The sequence below is a fragment of the Salvelinus alpinus genome, chromosome 25, assembly GCF_045679555.1.
Source record: "Salvelinus alpinus chromosome 25, SLU_Salpinus.1, whole genome shotgun sequence".
Classification (NCBI taxonomy): domain Eukaryota; kingdom Metazoa; phylum Chordata; class Actinopteri; order Salmoniformes; family Salmonidae; genus Salvelinus; species Salvelinus alpinus.
In genome coordinates this window covers 970,579-980,312 of record NC_092110.1, presented here as the reverse complement: position 1 = coordinate 980,312, position 9,734 = coordinate 970,579, and positions in this window count along the sequence as shown.

Sequence of the window (9,734 nt, the reverse complement as noted above, 5' to 3'; positions counted from 1 at the left end):
GGAATACCCAGAGTTACCTATGCTGCTGAGGATAAATTCATTAGTTACCAGCCCCAGAATTTGCAGCACAAATAAATACTTCACAGAGTTCAAGTAACAGACATATCTCAACATCAACTGCTCAGAGGAGACTGTGTGAATCAGGCCTTCATGGTCGAATTGCTGCAAAGAAACCACTACTAAAAGACACCAATAAGAAGAAGAGTCTTGCTTGGGCCAAGAAACATGAGCAATGGACATTAGACCAGTGGAAATCTGTCGCTGGTCTGATGAGTCCAAATTTAAGATTTTTGGTTCCAACCGATGTGTCTTTGTGAGATGCAGAGCAGGTGAGCGGATGATCTCCCCATGTGTGGTTCCCACCTTGAAGCATGGAGGAAGAGGTGTGATGGTGTGGGGATGCTTTGCTGGGGACACTGTCTGTGATTTATTTAGAATTCAAGGTACACTTAAGCAACATCGCTACCACAGCATTCTGCAGCGGTACGCCATCCCATCTGGTTTGCATTTAGTGGGACTATCATTTGTTTTTCAACAGGACAATGACCCAAAATACACCTCCAGGCTGTGTAAGGGCTATTTGACCATGGAGAGTGATGGAGTGCCTCGTCAGATGACCTGGCCTCCACAATCACCCGACTTAAACCCAATTGAGATGGTTTGGGATGAGATGGACCGCAGGGTGAAGGAAAAGCAGCCAACAAATGCTCAGCATAAGTGGGAACTCCTTCAAGACTGTTGGAAAAGCATTCCTCATGAAGCTGGTTGAGAGAATGCCAAGAGTGTGTAAAGCTGTCATCAAGCCAAAGGGTGGCTACTTTGATGAATCTAAAATATAAACTATATTTTGATTTATTTAACACTTTTTTGGTTACTACATGATTCCATATGTGTTATTTCTTTCATGTTTCAGGATAAGACCCAGATGCAGACAGTGTCGAAGTAACAAGTTTATTACTAGAACAGGGGGCAAGCAAAACAAAAGGGCAGGCAGAGGTCAGTAATCCAGATCAGAGTCCATAAGGTACAGAACGGCAGGAAGTCTCGGGGTCAGGGCAGGCAGAGGTCAATAATCCAGGGTGGTGTGACAATGGTTCAAAACGGCAGGCAGGCTCAGCGTCAGGGCAGACAGAATGTTCAAAACTGGGAAAACTAGAAAAAGACAGGAGCAAGGGGAAAACCGCTGGTAGGCTTGACAAACAAAACAGAGAACACAGTTATAAATACACTGGGTATAATGGGGAAGATGGGCAACACCTGGAGGGGGGTGGAGACAAGCACAAAGACAGGTGAAACAGATCAGGGTGTGACAATTTCATAGTTTTGATGTCTTCACTATTATTCTGCAATGTAGAAAATTGTAAACATTTAAAAAAAGAACTTGAGTGAGTAGGTGTGTCAAAACGTTTGACTGGTACTGTATATATGTCAGAGGCAGACCCTGATCATAGTTAGAGGACACACTTCTTATCATCATTGGATCTTCCCAAACTCTGCTAAGAGCAATCTAGATTCCTAGACTCACCACTTACTCTTGAATAACTCAGGACTGCATTAACATCTACAGTTGTAGTCGGAAGTTTACATGCACCTTAGCCAAATACATTTAAACTCAGTTTTTCACATTTTCCTGACATTTAATCCTAGTAAAAATTCCCTGTCTTAGGTAGTCACCTCATACAAGTACTTGGGAGTATGGCTGGACGGTACACTGTCCTTCTCTCAGCACATATCAAAGCTGCAGGCTAAAGATAAATCTAGACTCGGTTTCCTCTATTGTAATCGCTCCTCTTTCACCCACGCTGCCAAACTAACCCTGATTCAGATGACCATCCTACCCATGCTAGATTATGGAGACGTAATTTATAGATCGGCAGGGTAAGCGTGCTCTCGAGCGGCTAGATATTCTTTACCATTCGGCCATCAGATTTGCCACCAATGCTCCTTATAGGACACATCACTGTACTCTGTACTCTTCTGTGAACTGGTCTAATCTGTATACCCGTCGCAAGACCCACTGGTTGTTGCATATTTATAAAACCCTCTTATAGGCCTCACTCTCCCCATCTGAGATATTTACTGCAGCCCTCATCCTCCACATACAACACCAGTTCTGCCAGTCACATTCTATTAAAGGTCCCCAAAGCACACACATCCCTGGGTCACTCGTCTTTTCAGTTCGCTGCAGCTAGCGACTGGAACGAGCTGCAGCAAACACTCAAATTGGACAGTTTTATCTCCATTTTTTTCAATAAAAGACTCAATCATGGACACTCTTACTGACAGTTGTGGCTGCTTTCCGTGATGTATTGTTGTCTCTACCTTCTTGCCCTTTGTGCTGTTGTCTGTGCCCAACAATGTTTGTACCCTGTTTTGTGGTGCTACCATGTTGTGCTGCTGCCATGTTATGTTGCTACCATGTCGTTGTCATATTGTGTTGCTGCCTTGCTATGTTGTCGTCTTAGGTCTTTCTTTATGTAATGTTGTGTTGTGTTGTCTCTTGTCGTGATGTGTGTTTTGTCCTATATTTTTATTTAATACATTTTTAGATTTAATCCCAGCCCCATCGCCGCAGGAGGCCTTTTGCCTTTTGGTAGGCCGTCATTTTAAATAAGAAATTTTTCTTAACTGACTTGCCTAGTTAAATAAAGGTTAAATAAAAACATTTAAATAAATAAATATACCTACAGTTAAGATCTTCGTTAAAAACGTATGCTGTACCATGGGATGACCGGTTAACATCCCACATAATGCTTACATGGATAGACCCTTCATTAACTTCTAAAATGGTCTCTGCCACTTATGATTGCTTGCTGTCTGTTGATTGCTCCACATTGGGTGTCACTCTAGAACGGAACCGCAAAATGCAGGCATTGGGGCATAACCTGAACTGGGATACCAGTTGGGGAAATGTATTTGTTACCTCTAAAAACCCAGCAACCCCATTTAGATATTTTGAGATGAAGCTGATTCCTACTTCAATATGTGATAGATGCCATATGAATGCTGTTGGAACACTAATGCACATGTTTTGGGAATGTCCTGTCAGTTCTGGTCACGTTTCAAATTTCCTTGATGGGTATCCCTGTGAACAAAGATACACATTTGATTTTGTTGAATGATGACTCTTCATTTGTATTGTGACTGGTTCAGAAAATCGTCATTTATGCGGGGTTAACAGCAGCAAAAAAGGTTATCCTTAGTGCTTGGATATCATATTTTCAAGATATTGGTCGTATAGAGAGATCAGTGGCAGTGATTGACAAAACTCAGGCAAAAACTGTTGATGCATGGGATGTATAATGTAAAACTCTATCAGATATCAACAACTCTTAACCAAGCAATGGACCTACATGGTAAGGGAGTGGGTGGGCCACATTTTCTTTTCTGAGATTAATATAAATATATATTTTTATTGTAAACTCTACTTCCCTTCTGTAAATGTCATATTGTGCACTCAAATAATTGACTCCTTACAGTACATAAATAGTTTTATTGTATGTTAGTGTTGTCATGTCGGCTAGTATTTGTAACGTGACCCTGCCTTGTGTGTTGTATATTGTGAGAGAAAAAAAATGCAGGGGTGTGGATCAGAAAACCTGTCTGTATCTGGTGTGATGACCTTTTGCCTCATGCAGTGTGACACATCTCATTCGCATAGAGTTGATAAGGCTGTTGATTGTGGCCTGTGGAATGTTGTCCCACACCTTTTCACTGGCTGAGTGAAGTTGCTGGATATTGGTGGGAACAGGAACACGCTGTCGTATACGTTTTCCAGAGCATCCCAAACATGCTCAATGGGTGACATGTCTGGTGAGTATGCAGGCCATGGAAGAACTGGGACATTTTCAGCTTCCAGGAATTGTGTATAGATACTTGCTACAAGGGGCCTTGCATTATGATGCTGAAACATGAGGTGATGGAGGCCGATGAATGGCACGACAATGGGCCTCATGATCTCACCACGGTATCTCTGTGCATTTAAATTGCCATCAATTAAATGCAGTTGTGTTCGTTTTCTGTAGCTTATGCCTGCCCATTCCATAACCTCACCGCCACCATGGGGCAGTCTGTTCACAAAGTTGACATCAGTAAATTGCTCGCCCACACGACGTCATACGTCTGCCATCAGTTGAAACCAGGGTTCATCCGTGAGGAGCACACTTCTCCAGTATGCCAGTGTTCATCGAAGGTGAGCATTTTCACACTGAAGTCGGTTATGACGTCAAACTGCAGTCAGGTGAAGAACCTGGTGAGGATGACGAGCACGCAGATGAGCTTCCCTGAGACGGTTTCTGACAGTTTGTCAGAAACTGACTTCCCGCAGGTGAAGAAGCCGGATGTGGAAGTCCTGGGCTGACGTGGTTACACGTGGTCTGTCGTTGTGAGACCGGTTGGATGTACTGCCAAATTCTCTAAAACAACGTTGGTAGAGAAATTAACATTACATTATCTGGCAAGAGCTCTGGTGGACATTCCTGTAGTCAGAATGCCAATTGATGGTCCCTCAACTTGAGACATCTGTGGCATTGTGTTGTGTGGCAAAACTGCACATTTTTAGTGGCCTTTTATTGTCCCCAGCACAAGGTGCACCTGTGTAATGATCATGCTGTTTAATCAGCTTCTTGATATGCCACACCTGTCAAGTAGATGGATTATCTTGGCAAAGGAGAAATACTCACTAACAGGGATGCAAACAAATTTGTGGACAGAATTTTACAGAAATACGCTTTTTGTGTGTATGGAACATTTTAGGGATCTTTAATTTCAGCTGATGAAACACTTTACATGTTGCATTTATATTTTGTTCAGTATACACAGTATGCAGTGCATTCGGAAAGTATTCAGACCCCTTGACGTTTTCCAAATTTTGTTACGTTACACCCTGATTCTAAAATGGATTACTTCGATTTTTTCCCTGATCAATCTACGCACAATACCCCATAATGACAAAGCAAAAACAGGTGGAGTCCAATCAATGTAGAAACATCTCAAGAATGATCAATGGAAACAGGACGCACATGAGCTCAATTTCGAATCTCATTAACGATTTAATCAATTTTATGATAAGGCTGTAACAAAACAAAATGTGGAGAAGGTCAAGGAGTCTGAATTCTTTTCGAAGTCCCAAACTTATTTTGACATTATTAAGCTTGAAAAGCTGGTGAATGGCAAGTTAAATGGCCATATTTAGCGTCTCCTGTATACCCAGATTCTGATTCAGGGCCAACCAGTATATGTCATATGCAGCGGTTGTCAGGAAGGTTGAGGGAGTGAATGGTACTGAAGAGCCCATGGGGGTGGATAGGCCTTCACTGCAGGCTGCAGGAATGCCCTCTCATCAGCAGGACCCGGAGATGTTGCATTTGAAGAAGGTGGACTTTTTTGTTGTTGTTGTATTTTACCCCCTTTTTCTCCCCAATTTCGTGATACCCAATTACACTCTTGTCTCATCTCTGCAACTCCCCAACGGGCTCGGGAGAGGTGATGGTCGAGCCATGCGTGCTACAAAACAGGACGAGCCAAACCACACTTCTTAACACCCGTTTAACCTGGAAGCCAGCTGCACCTGGAAACCAGCTGCACCAATGTGTCGGAGGAAACACCGCCCAACTGACGACCAAAGTCAGCCTGCAGGAGCCCGGCCCTCCACAAGAAGTCACTAGAGCGCGATGAGCCAAGTAAAGCCCCCTCGACCAAACCCTCCCCTAACCCGGACAATGCTGGGCAGATTGTGTGCCCTATGGGACTCCCGGTCACGGCTGGTTGTGATCGAACCTGGGTCTGTAGTGACGCCTCAAGCACTGCAGTTCAGTGCCTTAGACCGCTGCGCCATTCGGGAGGCCCCGGACTTTGTGGTTTAAATGGCAATGGTGGTCAATGGCACGGCTAAGGTGGAGAAAAGGTCCGGAGGGATGGAAGATATTGTGGATTTTTTTAAATTGTATTTATTTATGTTACCTTTATTTAACCAGGTAGGCTAGTTGAGAACAAGTTCTCATTTACAACTGTGACCTGGCCAAGATAAAACAAAGCAGTGCAACACAAACAACAACACAGAGTTACACATGGAATAAACATACAGTCAATAAAACAATAGAAAAAGTATGTATACAGTGTGTGCAAATGAGGTAGGATAAGGGAGGTAAGGCAATAAATAGGCCATAGTGGCGAAATAATTACAATACAGCAATTAAACACTGGAATGATAGATGTGCAGAAGATGAGTGTGAAAGTAGTGATACTGGGGTGCAAAGGAGCAAAATAAATAAAGTAAATAACAGTATGGGGATGAGGTAGTTGGATGGGCTATTTACAGATGAGCTATGTAAAGGTGCAGTGATCTGTGAGCTGCTCTGACAGAGAAAAGAGTCGGCCCGAGGATTGAACCCTGTGGCACCCCCATAGAGACGGCCAGAGGTCCGGACAACAGGCTCTCCGATTTGACACACTGAACTCTGTCTGAAAAGTAAATCAAATCAAATCACATCACATTTTATTAGTCACATACACATGGTTAGCAGATGTTAATGCGAGTGTACCGAAATGCTTGTGCTTCCAGTTTCGACCATGCAGTAATATCTAACAAGTAATCTAACAACTTCACAACAACTACCTTATACACACAAGTGTAAAGGAATGAATAGAATATGTACATATAAATATATGGATGAGCGATGGCCGAACAGCATAGGTAAGATGCAGTAGATGGTATAGAGTACAGTATATACATATGAGATGAGTAATGTAGGGTATTTAAACATTATATAAAGTTATATTGTTTAAAGTGACTAGTGATACATGTATTACATCCAATTTTTAATTATAAAGTGGCTAGAGATTTGAGTCAGTATGTTGGCAGCAGCCACTCAATGTTAGTGATGACTGTTGAACAGTCGGATGGCCTTGAGATAGAAGCTGTTTTTCTGTCTCTCGGTCCCAGCTTTAATGCACCTGTACTGACCTCGCCTTCTGGATGATAGCGGAGTGAACAGGCAGTGGCTCGGGTGGTTGTTGTCCTTGATGATCTTTTTGGCCTTCCTGTGACATTGGGTGGTATAGGTGTCCTGGAGGGCAAGTAGTTTGCCCCCTGGTGACGCGTTGTGCAGACCTCACTACCCTCTGGAGAGCCTTACGGTTGTGGGCGGAGCAGTTGCCGTACCAGGCGGTGATACAGCCCGACAGGATGCTCTCGATTGTGCATCTGTAAAAGTTTGTGAGTGTTTTTGGTGACAAGACAAATTTCTTCAGCCTCCTGAGGTTGAAGAGGCGCTGTTGCACCGTCTTCACCACGCTGTCTGTGTGGGTGGACCATTTCAGTTTGTCCGTGATGTGTATGCCAAGGAACTTAAAACTTTCCACCTTCTCCACTACTGTCCCGTCAAAGTGGATAGGGGGGTGCTCCCTGTGCTGTTTCCTGAAGTCCACGATCATCTCCTTTGTTTTGTTGACGTTGAGTGAGATGTTATTTTCCTGACCCGACACTCTGAAGGCCCTCACCTCCTCCCTGTAGGCCCTCTCGTCGTTGTTGTTAACCAAGCCTACCACTGTAATGTCGTCTGCAAACTTGATGATTGAGTTGGAGGAGTGCATGGCCACGCAGTCATGGGTGAACAGGGAGTACAGGAGAGGGCTGAGAACGCACCCTTGTGGGGACCCAGTGTTGAGGATAGCGGGGTGGAGATGTTGTTTCCTACCGTCACCACCTGGGGGAGTCCTGTCAGAGAGTCCAGGACCCAGTTGCACAGGGGCGGGGTCGAGACCCAGCTTAATGCCGAGTTTGGAGTGTACTATGGTGTTAAATGCTGAGCTGTAGTCGATGAACAGCATTCTTACATAGGTATTCCTCTTGTCCAGATGGGTTAGGGCAGTGTGCACTGTGATTGCGATTGCGTCATCTGTGGACCTATTGGGGAGGTAAGCAAATTGGAGTGGGTCTAGGGTGTCAGGTAGGGTGGAGGTGATATAATCCTTGACTAGTCTCACAAAGCACTTCATGATGACGGAACTGAGTGCTACGGAGTGATAGTCATGATTTCCTAGTGGAGGGAATAGCTACACTGTTTTTTATTCAGTCATGTTTCCGGTCGCCTTGCCCTGATTAAAAGCAGTGCTTCGCGCTTTCAGTTTTGCGTGATCGCTGCCATCAATCAACGGTTTCTGGTTGGGGAAGGTTTTAATAGTCACCATGGGTACAACATCACCGATGCACTTGCTAATAAACTCGCTCACCGAATCAGTGTATACATCAATGTTGTTGTTCGAAGCTATCCGGAACATATCCCAGTCCACGTGATCGAAGCAATCTTGAAGCGTGGAATCAGATTGGTCAGACCAGCGTTGAACAGACCTGAGCACGGGCGTTTCCTGTTTTAGTTTCTGTCTATAGGCTGGGAGCAACAAAATTGAGTCGCGGTCATTTGCCGAAAGGAGGGCGATGGAGACTTTGTATGCGTCGCGGAAGTTAGAGTAACAAGGATCCAGGATTTTGCCAGCCCGGGTCGAGCATTCGATATGCTGATAAAATTTAGGGAGCCTTGTTTTCAGATTAGCCTTGTTAAAATCCCCAGCTACAATAAATGCAGCCTCGGGATATGTTGTTTCCAGTTTACATAGAGTCCAATGAAGTTCTTTCAGGGCCGTCGAGGTGTCTGCTTGGGAGGGGGATATACACGACTGTGATTATAATCGAAGAGAATTCTCTTGGTAGATAATGCGGTCGGCATTTGATTGTAAGGAATTCTATGTCAGGTGAACAAAAGGTCTTGAGTTCCTGTATGTTGTTATGATCATACCACGACTCGTTAATTATAAGGCCCTTCTTCTTACCAGAGAGATGTTTGTTTCTGTCGGCGCGATGCGTGAAGAAACCAGGTGGCTGTACCGACTCTGATGACGTATCCCGAGTGAGGCATGTTTCCGTGAAGCAGAGAATGTTGCTATCTCTGATGTCTCTCTGGAAGGCAACCCTTGCTCGGAATTTGTCTACCTTGTTTTCAAGAGACTGGACATTGGCAAGTAGTATACTCGGGAGTGGTGGGCGATGTGCCTGTCTACGGAGCCTGACCAGAAGACCGCCCTGTCTGCCCCTTCTGCGGCGCCGTTGTTTTGACTGCCTCGCCTGGTTCACCAGTAGTTGGTCGATGAATACAGCTGCACAGTATTGTCTCTTATCGATGGCGGTTATGATATCGTTTAGGACCTTGAGCGTGGCTGAGGTGCACCCATGACCAGCTCTGAAACCAGATTGCATAGCGGAGAAGGTACGGTGGATTTCGAAATGGTCGGTGATCTGTTTGTTAACTTGGCTTTCGAAGACCTTAGAAAGGCAGGGTAGGATAGATATAGGTCTGTAGCTGTTTGGGTCTAGAGTGTCTCCCCCTTTGAAGAGGGGGAAGACTGCGGCAGCTTTCCAATCTTTGGGGTTGAATAGGCTAGTAATAGGGGTTTCAACAATTCCGGCGGATAATTTTAGAAAGAGAGGTACCAGATTGTCTAGCCCGGCTGATTTGTAGGGGTCCAGATTTTGCAGCTCTTTCAGAACATCAGCTATCTGGATTTGGGTGAAGGAGAAATGAGGGAGGATTGGGCAAGTTGCTGTGGGGGGTGCAGGGCTGTTGACTATGGTAGGGGTAGCCAGATGGAAAGCATGGCCAGCCGTAGAAAAATGTTTATTGAAATTCTCAATTATCTGGGATTTATCAGTGGTGGCAGTGTTTCCTAGCCTCAGTGCA